The sequence below is a fragment of the Stenella coeruleoalba genome (assembly GCF_951394435.1).
Source record: "Stenella coeruleoalba genome assembly, chromosome: 6".
NCBI classification, from domain to species: Eukaryota; Metazoa; Chordata; class Mammalia; order Artiodactyla; family Delphinidae; genus Stenella; species Stenella coeruleoalba.
This window is the reverse complement of record NC_137151.1, coordinates 24,757,915-24,773,870: the sequence shown is the minus strand read 5'-3', so window position 1 is coordinate 24,773,870 and position 15,956 is coordinate 24,757,915. Positions and strand designations below refer to the sequence as shown.

The 15,956-nt window shown below is 44.0% G+C and overlaps 1 long non-coding RNA gene across 38 annotated transcripts in view; it reads left to right on the top strand.

Annotated features, from left to right (window-relative positions):
• The window catches only part of LOC307187927, a 3,519,425-nt gene that overhangs the window by 1,117,645 nt on the left and 2,385,824 nt on the right, over positions 1–15,956 (top strand). For 26 of the 38 annotated variants that reach the window (XR_013828723.1, XR_013828724.1, XR_013828737.1 and 23 more), the window contains exons 2-3: positions 7,481–7,562; positions 13,795–13,876. The exons of the other annotated variants lie outside the window; for them this stretch is intronic. This is a non-coding gene — a long non-coding RNA (uncharacterized lncRNA). The remainder of the gene's footprint in view (positions 1–7,480; positions 7,563–13,794; positions 13,877–15,956) is intronic. 38 annotated transcript variants of the gene reach the window in all.

Genomic DNA, 15,956 nt, shown 5'->3' with positions numbered 1-15,956 from the left:
GGCCCTTTTGACCGGGGGGAAGTGAGACTTCATTGTAGTGCAGATTTCCTTTGCAAGCTTGCTTGGTTGGCCAAAAAGTGCGTATGCGTTTTTTCCTGAATATATTCAGGAAAAAATGCATACGCACTTTTTGGCCAAGTGCATCATTGTGGACGTTCTGCCTCTTTTCCTATGCTTTCAATGCAATTCCAGTCTACCTCCTGAAATCGGATTCCTGCAATTCTGCCCCGCTTTCAAGTCCTCCTGGCAGCCTTACTTCAGTCTATTTTTGGACGATAGCTGTCATTTATAACTCTGCAGGTTTGTGAATTACAGTGCCCCTGAGCTCCTTTCTTCAACTCGCTTTCTTGTGAGCTGGTTGTGACACCGCAGGATGGCTTCAGGCCCTAATCTGGTTCCGGCCTGGCATGCTGAGCCTTTGGTTAATTCCTCTTCCTGGTGGGAAATGAGAGTTAAATTTGCCAGTCCAGACACCTCCAGCTAGCCTCTCATTGGTTCTCGCTATTCCTGTTCATCTTCCACAGAAACTGCAAACTGGGCCAAACAGGAGGTTAAAGGGACTGACTCTCCAAGTCGGGAGAGTGTTAGTAAAGCGTCTGGAATGTTGCACCCGAGTACCAGGGGAGGAAAACTGAGACATATTTGAACACGTCTCCCGATCACATGGTTGTTCATACTCTGGGTTCCACATGCATGTTTTAGCTGAAGAAGAATACCTTAAACCTGGAGAGTTGAGACCCGTGTAATGGGTACCATGCAATATGACTTCAAAGGGTCTTCATTTGCTCACCGAACCTCTCCAATCCTATCACTGCTGCGTTTATGCCCCTGTACACACGCTTGATTCTCTTTTGGGACATAGCAATCCATAGGTTTTAAGATACTAGTCAGGTACATTCTTAGGCGTTTAATATGGGGTTTTGAGTCCATTTCGTTGAGCAAGGAGTAGCTCTTGTCTGTTCCATATTTGGCTTAAGGAACTTTATCTGTGCTCATTTCAATCTCTGGTTTTATGCAGCACCCCAACTCACCTTTCCCCTTAAGCAAGCATAAGTTGGTTTTCTAAATTTGAGACCCTGTTCTGTTTTGGAATGCAGTTCCTGTGTAGCCAAGTTTACATTCCGTGTATTAGTGATATCTTATGATGTTTCTTTTTCTGTGTGAATTATTTCAGTTAGAATCATCGTACCTGAATCCACTCATTATGCTGCTACGGGCCTGATGACATAGATTTCATTGCTGAGTGATACTGCATTGTACGTAAGTACCACAAGTTCTTTATCCATTTTTCACTTTCTGTGATATTGAACTTGTACGGTAAACGAGGTTCTTGTAATCGGAGGCGTCCCAAACTTTGGGGTGGCTGTGTCTTTTTGATTTTAATTTCCCTAAGCTATAGGACCATAAGTGGAAGTGCCCTAGGCTCTGTTGCTTTGTTTTTTAGATGTTTCAGGAAACACCATACACTTCTCCCGAGTGGTTGTTGGCAATTTACATCCCGCCCATCAGCATAACAAGGCTCCCAGTTCTCCATGGCCTGTCCTGCCTTTCTGGATTTTACACTTTTTTCAGATGGCCCTTTTGACCGGGGGGAAGTGAGACTTCATTGTAGTGCAGATTTCCTTTGCAAGCTTGCTTGGTTGGCCAAAAAGGGCGTATGCGTTTTTTCCTGAATATATTCAGGAAAAAACGCATACGCCCTTTTTGGCCAAGTGCATCATTGTGGACGTTCTGCCTCTTTTCCTATGCTTTCAATGCAATTCCAGTCTAACTCCTGAAATCGGTTTCCTGCAATTCTGCCCCGCTTTCAAGTCCTCTTGGCAGCCTTACTTCAGTCTATTTCTGGCCGATAGCTGTCATTTATAACTCTGCAGGTGTGTGAATTACAGTGCCCCTGAGCTCCTTTCTTCAACTCGCTTTCTTGTGACCTGGCCGCAACACCGCAGGATGGCTTCAGGCCCTAATCTGGTTCTGGAACGGCACGCTGAGCCTTTGGTTATTTCCTCTTCCTGGTGGGAAATGAGAGTTAAATTTGCCCGTCCAGACACCTCCAGCTAGCCTCTCATTGGTTCTCGCTATTCCTGTTCATCTTCCGCAGAAACTGCAAACTGGGCCAAACAGGAGGTTAAAGGCGCTGACTCTCCAAGTGGGGAGAGTGTTAGTAAAGCGTCTGGAATGTTGCACCCGAGTACCAGGGGAGGAAAACTGAGACATATTTGAACACGTCTCCCGATCACATGGTTGATCATACTCTGGGTTCCACATGCATGTTTTAGCTGAAGGAAGAATACCTAAAACCTGGGTAGTTGAAACCCGTTGAATGGGTACCATGCAATATGACTTCAAAGGGTCTTCATTTGCTCACCGAACCTCTCCAATCCTATCACTGCTGCGTTTATACCCCTGTACACATGCTTGATTCTCTTTCGGACACATAGCAATCTATAGGTTTTAAGATACTTAATAGTCAGGTACATTCTTAGGCGTTTAATATGCGGTGTTGAGTCCATTTCGTTGAGCAAGGAGTAGCTCTTGTCTATTCCATATTTGGCTTAAGGAACTTTATCTGTGCTCATTTCAATGTCTGGTTTTATGCAGCACCCCAACTCACCTTTCCCCTTAAGCAAGCATAAGTTGGTTTTCTAAATTTGAGACCCTGTTCTGTTTTGGAATGCAGTTCCTGTGTAGCCAAGTTTACATTCCGTGTATTACTGATATCTTATGATGTTTCTTTTTCTGTGTGACTTATTTCAGTTAGAATCATCATACCTGAATCCACTCATTGTGCTGCTAAGGGCCTGATGACACAGATTTCATTGCTGAGTGATATTGCTTTGTAAGTAAATACCACAACTTCTTTATCCATTTTTCACTTTCTCCGATGTTGAACTTGTACTGTAAACGAGGTTCTTGTAAACAGAGCCGTTCCAAACTTTGGGGTGGCTGTGTCTTTTTGATTTTAATTTCCCTAAGCTGTAGGACCATAAGTGGAAGTGCCCTAGGTTCTGTTGCTTTGTTTTTTAGATGTTTCAAGAAACACCATACACTTCTCCCGAGTGGTTGTTGGCAATTTACATCCCACCCATCAGCATAACAAGGCTCCCAGTTCTCCATGGCCTGTCCTGCCTTTCTGGATTTTACACTTTTTTCAGATGGCCCTTTTGACCGGGGGGAAGTGAGACTTCATTGTAGTGCAGATTTCCTTTGCAAGCTTGCTTGGTTGGCCAAAAAGTGCGTATGCGTTTTTTCCTGAATATATTCAGGAAAAAATGCATACGCACTTTTTGGCCAAGTGCATCATTGTGGACGTTCTGCCTCTTTTCCTATGCTTTCAATGCAATTCCAGTCTACCTCCTGAAATCGGATTCCTGCAATTCTGCCCCGCTTTCAAGTCCTCCTGGCAGCCTTACTTCAGTCTATTTTTGGACGATAGCTGTCATTTATAACTCTGCAGGTTTGTGAATTACAGTGCCCCTGAGCTCCTTTCTTCAACTCGCTTTCTTGTGAGCTGGTTGTGACACCGCAGGATGGCTTCAGGCCCTAATCTGGTTCCGGCCTGGCATGCTGAGCCTTTGGTTAATTCCTCTTCCTGGTGGGAAATGAGAGTTAAATTTGCCAGTCCAGACACCTCCAGCTAGCCTCTCATTGGTTCTCGCTATTCCTGTTCATCTTCCACAGAAACTGCAAACTGGGCCAAACAGGAGGTTAAAGGGACTGACTCTCCAAGTCGGGAGAGTGTTAGTAAAGCGTCTGGAATGTTGCACCCGAGTACCAGGGGAGGAAAACTGAGACATATTTGAACACGTCTCCCGATCACATGGTTGTTCATACTCTGGGTTCCACATGCATGTTTTAGCTGAAGAAGAATACCTTAAACCTGGAGAGTTGAGACCCGTGTAATGGGTACCATGCAATATGACTTCAAAGGGTCTTCATTTGCTCACCGAACCTCTCCAATCCTATCACTGCTGCGTTTATGCCCCTGTACACACGCTTGATTCTCTTTTGGGACATAGCAATCCATAGGTTTTAAGATACTAGTCAGGTACATTCTTAGGCGTTTAATATGGGGTTTTGAGTCCATTTCGTTGAGCAAGGAGTAGCTCTTGTCTGTTCCATATTTGGCTTAAGGAACTTTATCTGTGCTCATTTCAATCTCTGGTTTTATGCAGCACCCCAACTCACCTTTCCCCTTAAGCAAGCATAAGTTGGTTTTCTAAATTTGAGACCCTGTTCTGTTTTGGAATGCAGTTCCTGTGTAGCCAAGTTTACATTCCGTGTATTACTGATATCTTATGATGTTTCTTTTTCTGTGTGACTTATTTCAGTTAGAATCATCATACCTGAATCCACTCATTGTGCTGCTAATGGCCTGGTGACACAGATTTCATTGCTGAGTGATACTGCATTGTACGTAAGTACCACAAGTTCTTTATCCATTTTTCACTTTCTGCGATGTTGAACTTGTACTGTAAACGAGGTTCTTGTAAACAGAGCCGTTCCAAACTTTGGGGTGGCTGTGTCTTTTTGATTTTAATTTCCCTAAGCTATAGGACCATAAGTGGAAGTGCCCTAGGTTCTGTTGCTTTGTTTTTTAGATGTTTCAGGAAACACCATACACTTCTCCCGAGTGGTTGTTGGCAATTTACATCCCGCCCATCAGCATAACAAGGCTCCCAGTTCTCCATGGCCTGTCCTGCCTTTCTGGATTTTACACTTTTTTCAGATGGCCCTTTTGACCGGGGGGAAGTGAGACTTCATTGTAGTGCAGATTTCCTTTGCAAGCTTGCTTGGTTGGCCAAAAAGGGCGTATGCGTTTTTTCCTGAATATATTCAGGAAAAAACACATACGCCCTTTTTGGCCAAGTGCATCATTGTGGACGTTCTGCCTCTTTTCCTATGCTTTCAATGCAATTCCAGTCTACCTCCTGAAATCGGTTTCCTGCAATTCTGCCCCTCTTTCGAGTCCTCTTGGCAGCCTTACTTCAGTCTACTTTTGGACGATAGCTCTCATTTATAACTCTGCAGGTTTGTGAATTACAGTGCCCCTGAGCTCCTTTCTTCAACTCGCTTTCTTGTGACCTGGCCGCAACACCGCAGGATGGCTTCAGGCCCTAATCTGGTTCCGGCCCGGCATGCTGAGCCTTTGGTTAATTCCTCTTCCTGGTGGGAAATGAGAGTTAAATTTGCCCGTCCAGACACCTCCAGCTAGCCTCTCATTGGTTCTCGCTATTCCTGTTCATCTTCCGCAGAAATTGCAAACTGGGCCAAACAGGAGGTTAAAGGGACTGACTCTCCAAGTGGGGAGAGTGTTAGTAAAGCGTCTGGAATGTTGCACCCGAGTACCATGGGAAGAAAACTGAGACATATTTGAACACGTCTCCCGTTCACATGGTTGATCATACTCTGGGTTCCACATGCATGTTTTATCTGAAGGAAGAATACCTTAAACCTGGGTAGTTGAAACCCGTGGAATGGGTACCATGCAATATGACTTCAAAGGGTCTTCATTTGCTCACCGAACCTCTCCAATCCTATCACTGCTGTGTTTATGCCCCTGTACACACGCTTGATTCTCTTTTGGAGACATAGCAATCCATAGGTTTTAAGATACTTACTAGTCAGGTACATTCTTAGGCGTTTAATATGCGGTGTTGAGTCCATTTCGTTGAGCAAGGAGTAGCTCTTGTCTATTCCATATTTGGCTTAAGGAACTTTATCTGTGCTCATTTCAATCTCTGGTTTTATGCAGCACCCCAACTCACCTTTCCCCTTAAGCAAGCATAAGTTGGTTTTCTAAATTTGAGACCCTGTTCTGTTTTGGAATGCAGTTCCTGTGTAGCCAAGTTTACATTCCGTGTATTACTGATATCTTATGATGTTTCTTTTTCTGTGTGACTTATTTCAGTTAGAATCATCATACCTGAATCCACTCATTGTGCTGCTAAGGGCCTGGTGACACAGATTTCATTGCTGAGTGATACTGCATTGTACGTAAGTACCACAAATTCTTTATCCATTTTTCACTTTCTGTGATATTGAACTTGTACGGTAAAAGGGGTTCTTGTAAACGGAGGCGTCCCAAACTTTGGGGTGGCTGTGTCTTTTTAATTTCCCTAAGCTATAGGACCATAAGTGGAAGTGCCCTAGGCTCTGTTGCTTTGTTTTTTAGATGTTTCAGGAAACACCATACACTTCTCCCGAGTGTCTGTTGGCAATTTACATCCCTCCCATCAGCATAACAAGGCTCCCAGTACTCAATGGCCTGTTGCCTTTCTGGATTTTACACTTTTTTCAGATGGCCCTTTTGACCGGGGGGAAGTGAGACTTCATTGTAGTGCAGATTTCCTTTGCAAGCTTGCTTGGTTGGCCAAAAAGGGCGTATGCGTTTTTTCCTGAATATATTCAGGAAAAAACGCATACGCCCTTTTTGGCCAAGTGCATCATTGTGGACGTTCTGCCTCTTTTCCTATGCTTTCAATGCAATTCCAGTCTACCTCCTGAAATCGGTTTCCTGCAATTCTGCCCCTCTTTCGAGTCCTCTTGGCAGCCTTACTTCAGTCTACTTTTGGACGATAGCTCTCATTTATAACTCTGCAGGTTTGTGAATTACAGTGCCCCTGAGCTCCTTTCTTCAACTCGCTTTCTTGTGACCTGGCCGCAACACCGCAGGATGGCTTCAGGCCCTAATCTGGTTCCGGCCCGGCATGCTGAGCCTTTGGTTAATTCCACTTCCTGGTGGGAAATGAGAGTTAAATTTGCCCGTCCAGACACCTCCAGCTAGCCTCTCATTGGTTCTCGCTATTCCTGTTCATCTTCCGCAGAAATTGCAAACCTGGCCAAACAGGAGGTTAAAGGCGCTGACTCTCCAAGTGGGGAGAGTGTTAGTAAAGCGTCTGGAATGTTGCACCCGAGTACCAGGGTACGAAAACTGAGACATATTTGAACACGTCTCCCAATCAAATGGTTGATCATACTCTAGGTTCCACATGCATGTTTTAGCTGAAGGAAGAATACCTTAAACCTGGGTAGTTGAAACCCGTGGAATGGGTACCATGCAATATGACTTCAAAGGGTCTTCATTTGCTCACCGAACCTCTCCAATCCTATCACTGCTGCGTTTATGACCCTGTACACATGCTTGATTCTCTTTCGGAGACATAGCAATCTATAGGTTTTAAGATACTTACTAGTCAGTTACATTCTTAGGCGTTTAATATGCGGTGTTGAGTCCATTTCGTTGAGCAAGGAGTAGCTCTTGTCTATTCCATATTTGGCTTAAGGAACTTTATCTGTGCTCATTTCAATCTCTGGTGTTATGCAGCACCCCAACTCACGTTTACCCTTAAGCAACCATAAGTTGGTTTTCTAAATTTGAGACCCTGTTCTGTTCTGTAATTAAGTTCCTGTGTAGCCAAGATTCCATTCCGTGTATTACTGATATCTTATGATGTTTCTTTTTCTGTGTGACTTATTTCAGTTAGAATCATCATACCTGAATCCACTCATTGTGCTGCTAAGGGCCTTGTGACACAGATTTCATTGCTGAGTGATATTGCTTTGTAAGTGAATACCACAACTTCTTTATCCATTTTTCACTTTCTGCGATGTTGAACTTGTACTGTAAACGAGGTTCTTGTAAACAGAGCCGTTCCAAACTTTGGGGTGGCTGTGTCTTTTTGATTTTAATTTCCCTAAGCTATAGGACCATAAGTGGAAGTGCCCTAGGCTCTGTTGCTTTGTTTTTTAGATGTTTCAGGAAACACCATACACTTCTCCCGAGTGTCTGTTGGCAGTTTACATCCCGCCCATCAGCATAACAAGGCACCCAGTTCTCAATGTCCTGTCCTGCCTTTCTGGATTTTACACTTTTTTCAGATGGCCCTTTTGACCGGGGGGAAGTGAGACTTCATTGTAGTGCAGATTTCTTTGCAAGCTTGCTTGGTTGGCCAAAAAGGGCGTATGCGTTTTTTCCTGAATATATTCAGGAAAAAACGCATACGCCCTTTTTGGCCAAGTGCATCATTGTGGACGTTCTGCCTCTTTTCCTATGCTTTCAATGCAATTCCAGTCTACCTCCTGAAATCGGTTTCCTGCAATTCTGCCCCGCTTTCAAGTCCTCTTGGCAGCCTTACTTCAGTCTATTTTTGGACGATAGCTGTCATTTATAACTCTGCAGGTTTGTGAATTACAGTGCCCCTGAGCTCCTTTCTTCAACTCGCTTTCTTGTGACCTGGCCGCAACACCGCAGGATGGCTTCAGGCCCTAATCTGGTTCCGGCACGGCACGCTGAGCCTTTGGTTATTTCCTCTTCCTGGTGGGAAATGAGAGTTAAATTTGCCCGTCCAGACACCTCCAGCTAGTCTCTCATTGGTTCTCGCTATTCCTGTTCATCTTCCGCAGAAATTGCAAACTGGGAAAAACAGGAGGTTAAAGGCGCTGACTCTCCAAGTGGGGAGAGTGTTAGTAAAGCGTCTGGAATGTTGCACCCGAGTACCAGGGGAGGAAAACTGAGACATATTTGAACACGTCTCCCGTTCACATGGTTGATCATACTTGGGTTCCACATGCATGTTTTAGCTGAAGGAAGAATACCTTAAACCTGGAGAGTTAAGGCCCGTGTAATGGGTACCATGCAATATGACTTCAAAGTGTCTTCATTTGCTCACCGAACCTCTCCAATCCTATCACTGCTGCGTTTTTGACCCTGTACACATGCTTGATTCTCTTTCGGAGACATAGCAATCCATAGGTTTTAAGATACTTACTAGTCAGGTACATTCTTAGGCGTTTAATATGCGGTGTTGAGTCCATTTCGTTGAGCAAGGAGTAGCTCTTGTCTATTCCATATTTGGCTTAAGGAACTTTATCTGTGCTCATTTCAATCTCTGGTTTTATGCAGCACCCCAACTCACCTTTCCCCTTAAGCAAGCATAAGTTGGTTTTCTAAATTTGAGACCCTGTTCTGTTTTGGAATGCAGTTCCTGTGTAGCCAAGTTTACATTCCGTGTATTACTGATATCTTATGATGTTTCTTTTTCTGTGTGACTTATTTCAGTTAGAATCATCATACCTGAATCCACTCATTGTGCTGCTAATGGCCTGGTGACACAGATTTCATTGCTGAGTGATACTGCATTGTACGTAAGTACCACAAGTTCTTTATCCATTTTTCACTTTCTGCGATGTTGAACTTGTACTGTAAACGAGGTTCTTGTAAACAGAGCCGTTCCAAACTTTGGGGTGGCTGTGTCTTTTTGATTTTAATTTCCCTAAGCTATAGGACCATAAGTGGAAGTGCCCTAGGTTCTGTTGCTTTGTTTTTTAGATGTTTCAGGAAACACCATACACTTCTCCAGAGTGGTTGTTGGCAATTTACATCCCGCCCATCAGCATAACAAGGCTCCCAGTTCTCCATGGCCTGTCCTGCCTTTCTGGATTTTACACTTTTTTCAGATGGCCCTTTTGACCGGGGGGAAGTGAGACTTCATTGTAGTGCAGATTTCCTTTGCAAGCTTGCTTGGTTGGCCAAAAAGGGCGTATGCGTTTTTTCCTGAATATATTCAGGAAAAAACGCATACGCCCTTTTTGGCCAAGTGCATCATTGTGGACGTTCTGCCTCTTTTCCTATGCTTTCAATGCAATTCCAGTCTACCTCCTGAAATCAGTTTCCTGCAATTCTGCCCCGCTTTCAAGTCCTCTTGGCAGCCTTACTTCAGTCTATTTTTGGACGATAGCTGTCATTTATAACTCTGCAGGTTTGTGAATTACAGTGCCCCTGAGCTCCTTTCTTCAACTCGCTTTCTTGTGACCTGGCCGCAACACCGCAGGATGGCTTCAGGCCCTAATCTGGTTCCGGCCCGGCACGCTGAGCCTTTGGTTATTTCCTCTTCCTGGTGGGAAATGAGAGTTAAATTTGCCCGTCCAGACACCTCCAGCTAGCCTCTCATTGGTTCTCGCTATTCCTGTTCATCTTCCGCAGAAATTGCAAACTGGGCCAAACAGGAGGTTAAAGGCGCTGACTCTCCAAGTGGGGAGAGTGTTAGTAAAGCGTCTGGAATGTTGCACCCGAGTACCAGGGGAGGAAAACTGAGACATATTTGAACACGTCTCCCGTTCACATGGTTGATCATACTTGGGTTCCACATGCATGTTTTAGCTGAAGGAAGAATACCTTAAACCTGGAGAGTTAAGACCCGTGTAATGGGTACCATGCAATATGACTTCAAAGGGTCTTCATTTGCTCACCGAACCTCTCCAATCCTATCACTGCTGCGTTTTTGACCCTGTACACATGCTTGATTCTCTTTCGGAGACATAGCAATCCATAGGTTTTAAGATACTTACTAGTCAGGTACATTCTTAGGCGTTTAATATGCGGTGTTGAGTCCATTTCGTTGAGCAAGGAGTAGCTCTTGTCTATTCCATATTTGGCTTAAGGAACTTTATCTGTGCTCATTTCAATCTCTGGTTTTATGCAGCACCCCAACTCACCTTTCCCCTTAAGCAAGCATAAGTTGGTTTTCTAAATTTGAGACCCTGTTCTGTTCTGTAATTCAGTTCCTGTGTAGCCAAGTTTACATTCCGTGTATTACTGATATCTTATGATGTTTCTTTTTCTGTGTGACTTATTTCAGTTAGAATCATCATACCTGAATCCACTCATTGTGCTGCTAAGGGCCTGGTGACACAGATTTCATTGCTGAGTGATACTGCATTGTACGTAAGTACCACAAGTTCTTTATCCATTTTTCACTTTCTGCGATGTTGAACTTGTACTGTAAACGAGGTTCTTGTAAACAGAGCTGTTCCAAACTTTGGGGTGGCTGTGTCTTTTTGATTTTAATTTCCCTAAGCTATAGGACCATAAGTGGAATTGCCCTAGGTTCTGTTGCTTTGTTTTTTAGATGTTTCAGGAAACACCATACACTTCTCCCGAGTGGTTGTTGGCAATTTACATCCCGCCCATCAGCATAACAAGGCTCCCAGTTCTCCATGGCCTGTCCTGCCTTTCTGGATTTTACACTTTTTTCAGATGGCCCTTTTGACCGGGGGGAAGTGAGACTTCATTGTAGTGCAGATTTCCTTTGCAAGCTTGCTTGGTTGGCCAAAAAGGGCGTATGCGTTTTTTCCTGAATATATTCAGGAAAAAACGCATACGCCCTTTTTGGCCAAGTGCATCATTGTGGACGTTCTGCCTCTTTTCCTATGCTTTCAATGCAATTCCAGTCTACCTCCTGAAATCGGTTTCCTGCAATTCTGCCCCGCTTTCAAGTCCTCTTGGCAGCCTTACTTCAGTCTATTTTTGGACGATAGCTGTCATTTATAACTCTGCAGGTTTGTGAATTACAGTGCCCCTGAGCTCCTTTCTTCAACTCGCTTTCTTGTGACCTGGCCGCAACACCGCAGGATGGCTTCAGGCCCTAATCTGGTTCCGGCCCGGCATGCTGAGCCTTTGGTTAATTCCTCTTCCTGGTGGGAAATGAGAGTTAAATTTGCCCATCCAGACACCTCCAGCTAGTCTCTCATTGGTTCTCGCTATTCCTGTTCATCTTCCACAGAAATTGCAAACTGGGCCAAACAGGAGGTTAAAGGGACTGACTCTCCAATTGGAGAGAGTTTTAGTAAAGCGTCTGGAATGTTGCACCCGAGTACCAGGGTACGAAAACTGAGACATATTTGAACACGTCTCCCGATCACATGGTTGATCATACTCTAGGTTCCGCATGCATGTTTTAGCTGAAGGAAGAATACCTTAAACCTGGGTAGTTGAAACCCGTGGAATGGGTACCATGCAATATGACTTCAAAGGGTCTTCATTTGCTCACGAAACTCTCCATCCTATCACTGCAGCGTTTATGCCCCTGTACACATGCTTGATTCTCTTTTGGAGACATAGCAATCCATAGGTTTTAACATACTTACTAGTCAGGTACATTCTTAGGCGTTTAATATGCGGTGTTGAGTCCATTTCGTTGAGCAAGGAGTAGCTCTTGTCTATTCCATATTTGGCTTAAGGAACTTTATCTGTGCTCATTTCAATCTCTGGTTTTATGCAGCACCCCAACTCACCTTTCCCCTTAAGCAAGCATAAGTTGGTTTTCTAAATTTGAGACCCTGTTCTGTTCTGTAATTCAGTTCCTGTGTAGCCAAGTTTCCATTCCGTGTATTACTGATATCTTATGATGTTTCTTTTTCTGTGTGACTTATTTCAGTTAGAATCATCGTACCTGAATCCACTCATTATGCTGCTAAGGGCCTGATGACATAGATTTCATTGCTGAGTGATATTGCTTTGTAAGTAAATACCACAACTTCTTTATCCATTTTTCACTTTTTGCGATGTTGAACTTGTACTGTAAACGAGGTTCTTGTAAACAGAGCCGTTCCAAACTTTGGGGTGGCTGTGTCTTTTTGATTTTAATTTCCCTAAGCTATAGGACCATAAGTGGAAGTGCCCTAGGCTATGTTGCTTTGTTTTTTCGATGTTTCAGGAAACACCATACACTTCTCCCGAGTGTCTGTTGGCAATTTACATCCCGCCCATCAGCATAACAAGGCTCCCAGTTCTCCATGGCCTGTCCTGCCTTTCTGGATTTTACACTTTTTTCAGATGGTCCTTTTGACCGGGGGGAAGTGAGACTTCATTGTAGTGCAGATTTCCTTTGCAAGCTTGCTTGGTTGGCCAAAAAGGGCGTATGCGTTTTTTCCTGAATATATTCAGGAAAAAACGCATACGCCCTTTTTGGCCAAGTGCATCATTGTGGACGTTCTGCCTCTTTTCCTATGCTTTCAATGCAATTCCAGTCTACCTCCTGAAATCGGTTTCCTGCAATTCTGCCCCGCTTTCAAGTCCTCTTGGCAGCCTTACTTCAGTGTATTTTTGGACGATAGCTGTCATTTATAACTCTGCAGGTTTGTGAATTACAGTGCCCCTGAGCTCCTTTCTTCAACTCGCTTTCTTGTGACCTGGCCGCAACACCGCAGGATGGCTTCAGGCCCTAATCTGGTTCCGGCACGGCACGCTGAGCCTTTGGTTATTTCCTCTTCCTTGTGGGAAATGAGAGTTAAATTTGCCCGTCCAGACACCTCCAGCTAGTCTCTCATTGGTTCTCGCTATTCCTGTTCATCTTCCGCAGAAATTGCAAACTGCGCCAAACAGGAGGTTAAAGGGACTGACTCTCCAAGTGGGGAGAGTGTTAGTAAAGCGTCTGGAATGTTGCACCCGAGTACCAGGGGAGGAAAACTGAGACATATTTGAACACGTCTCCCTTTCACATGGTTGATCATACTTGGGTTCCACATGCATGTTTTAGGTGAAGGAAGAATACCTTAAACCTGGAGAGTTAAGACCCGTGTAATGGGTACCATGCAATATGACTTCAAATGGTCTTCATTTGCTCACCGAACCTCTCCAATCCTATCACTGCTGCGTTTATGACCCTGTACACATGCTTGATTCTCTTTCGGAGACATAGCAATCCATAGGTTTTAAGATACTTACTAGTCAGGTACATTCTTAGGCGTTTAATATGCGGTGTTGAGTCCATTTCGTTGAGCAAGGAGTAGCTCTTGTCTATTCCATATTTGTCTTAAGGAACTTTATCTGTGCTCATTTCAATCTCTGGTTTTATGCAGCACCCCAACTCACCTTTCCCCTTAAGCAAGCATAAGTTGGTTTTCTAAATTTGAGACCCTGTTCTGTTCTGTAATTCAGTTCCTGTGTAGCCAAGTTTACATTCCGTGTATTACTGATATCTTATGATGTTTCTTTTTCTGTGTGACTTATTTCAGTTAGAATCATCATACCTGAATCCACTCATTGTGCTGCTAAGGGCCTTGTGACACAGATTTCATTGCTGAGTGATATTGCTTTGTAAGTAAATACCACAACTTCTTTATCCATTTTTCACTTTCTGCGATGTTGAACTTGTACTGTAAACGAGGTTCTTGTAAACAGAGCCGTTCCAAACTTTGGGGTGGCTGTGTCTTTTTGATTTTAATTTCCCTAAGCTATAGGACCATAAGTGGAAGTGCCCTAGGTTCTGTTGCTTTGTTTTTTAGATGTTTCAGGAAACACCATACACTTCTCCCGAGTGGTTGTTGGCAATTTACATCCCGCCCATCAGCATAACAAGGCTCCCAGTTCTCCATGGCCTGTCCTGCCTTTCTGGATTTTACACTTTTTTCAGATGGCCCTTTTGACCGGGGGGAAGTGAGACTTCATTGTAGTGCAGATTTCCTTTGCAAGCTTGCTTGGTTGGCCAAAAAGGGCGTATGCGTTTTTTCCTGAATATATTCAGGAAAAAACGCATACGCCCTTTTTGGCCAAGTGCATCATTGTGGACGTTCTGCCTCTTTTCCTATGCTTTCAATGCAATTCCAGTCTACCTCCTGAAATCGGTTTCCTGCAATTCTGCCCCGCTTTCAAGTCCTCTTGGCAGCCTTACTTCAGTCTATTTCTGGCCGATAGCTGTCATTTATAACTCTGCAGGTTTGTGAATTACAGTGCCCCTGAGCTCCTTTCTTCAACTCGCTTTCTTGTGACCTGGCCGCAACACCGCAGGATGGCTTCAGGCCCTAATCTGGTTCCGGCCCGGCATGCTGAGCCTTTGGTTATTTCCTCTTCCTGGTGGGAAATGAGAGTTAAATTTGCCCGTCCAGACACCTCCAGCTAGCCTCTCATTGGTTCTCGCTATTCCTGTTCATCTTCCGCAGAAATTGCAAACTGGGCCAAACAGGAGGTTAAAGGCGCTGACTCTCCAAGTGGGGAGAGTGTTAGTAAAGCGTCTGGAATGTTGCACCGGAGTACCAGGGGAGGAAAACTGAGACATATTTGAACACGTCTCCCGTTCACATGGTTGATCATACTCTGGGTTCCACATGCATGTTTTAGCTGAAGGAAGAATACCTAAAACCTGGGTAGTTGAAACCCGTGGAATGGGTACCATGCAATATGACTTCAAAGGGTCTTCATTTGCTCACCGAACCTCTCCAATCCTATCACTGCTGCGTTTATGCCCCTGTACACATGCTTGATTCTCTTTCTGAGACATAGCAATCCATAGGTTTTAAGATACTTACTAGTCAGGTACATTCTTAGGTGTTTAATATGCGGTGTTGAGTCCATTTCATTGAGCAAGGAGTAGCTCTTGTCTATTCCATATTTGACTTAAGGAACTTTATCTGTGCTCATTTCAATCTCTGGTTTTATGCAGCACCCCAACTCACCTTTACCCTTAAGCAAGCATAAGTTGGTTTTCTAAATTTGAGACCCTGTTCTGTTCTGTAATTCAGTTCCTGTGTAGCCAAGTTTACATTCCGTGTATTACTGATATATTATGATGTTTCTTTTTGTGTGTGACTTATTTCAGTTAGAATCATCATACCTGAATCCACTCATTGTGCTGCTAAGGGCTTGATGACACAGATTTCATTGCTGAGTGATATTGCTTTGTAAGTAAATACCACAACTTCTTTATCCATTTTTCACTTTCTGCGATGTTGAACTTGTACTGTAAACGAGGTTCTTGTAAACAGAGCCGTTCCAAACTTTGGGGTGGCTGTGTCTTTTTGATTTTAATTTCCCTAAGCTATAGGACCATAAGTGGAAGTGCCCTAGGTTCTGTTGCTTTGTTTTTTAGATGTTTCAGGAAACACCATACACTTCTCCCGAGTGGTTGTTGGCAATTTACATCCCGCCCATCAGCATAACAAGGCTCCCAGTTCTCCATGGCCTGTCCTGCCTTTCTGGATTTTACACTTTTTTCAGATGGCCCTTTTGACTGGGGGGAAGTGAGACTTCATTGTAGTGCAGATTTCCTTTGCAATCTTGCTTGGTTGGCCAAAAAGGGCGTATGCGTTTTTTCCTGAATATATTCAGGAAAAAAACGCATACGCCCTTTTTGGCCAAGTGCATCATTGTGGACGTTCTGCCTCTTTTCCTATGCTTTCAA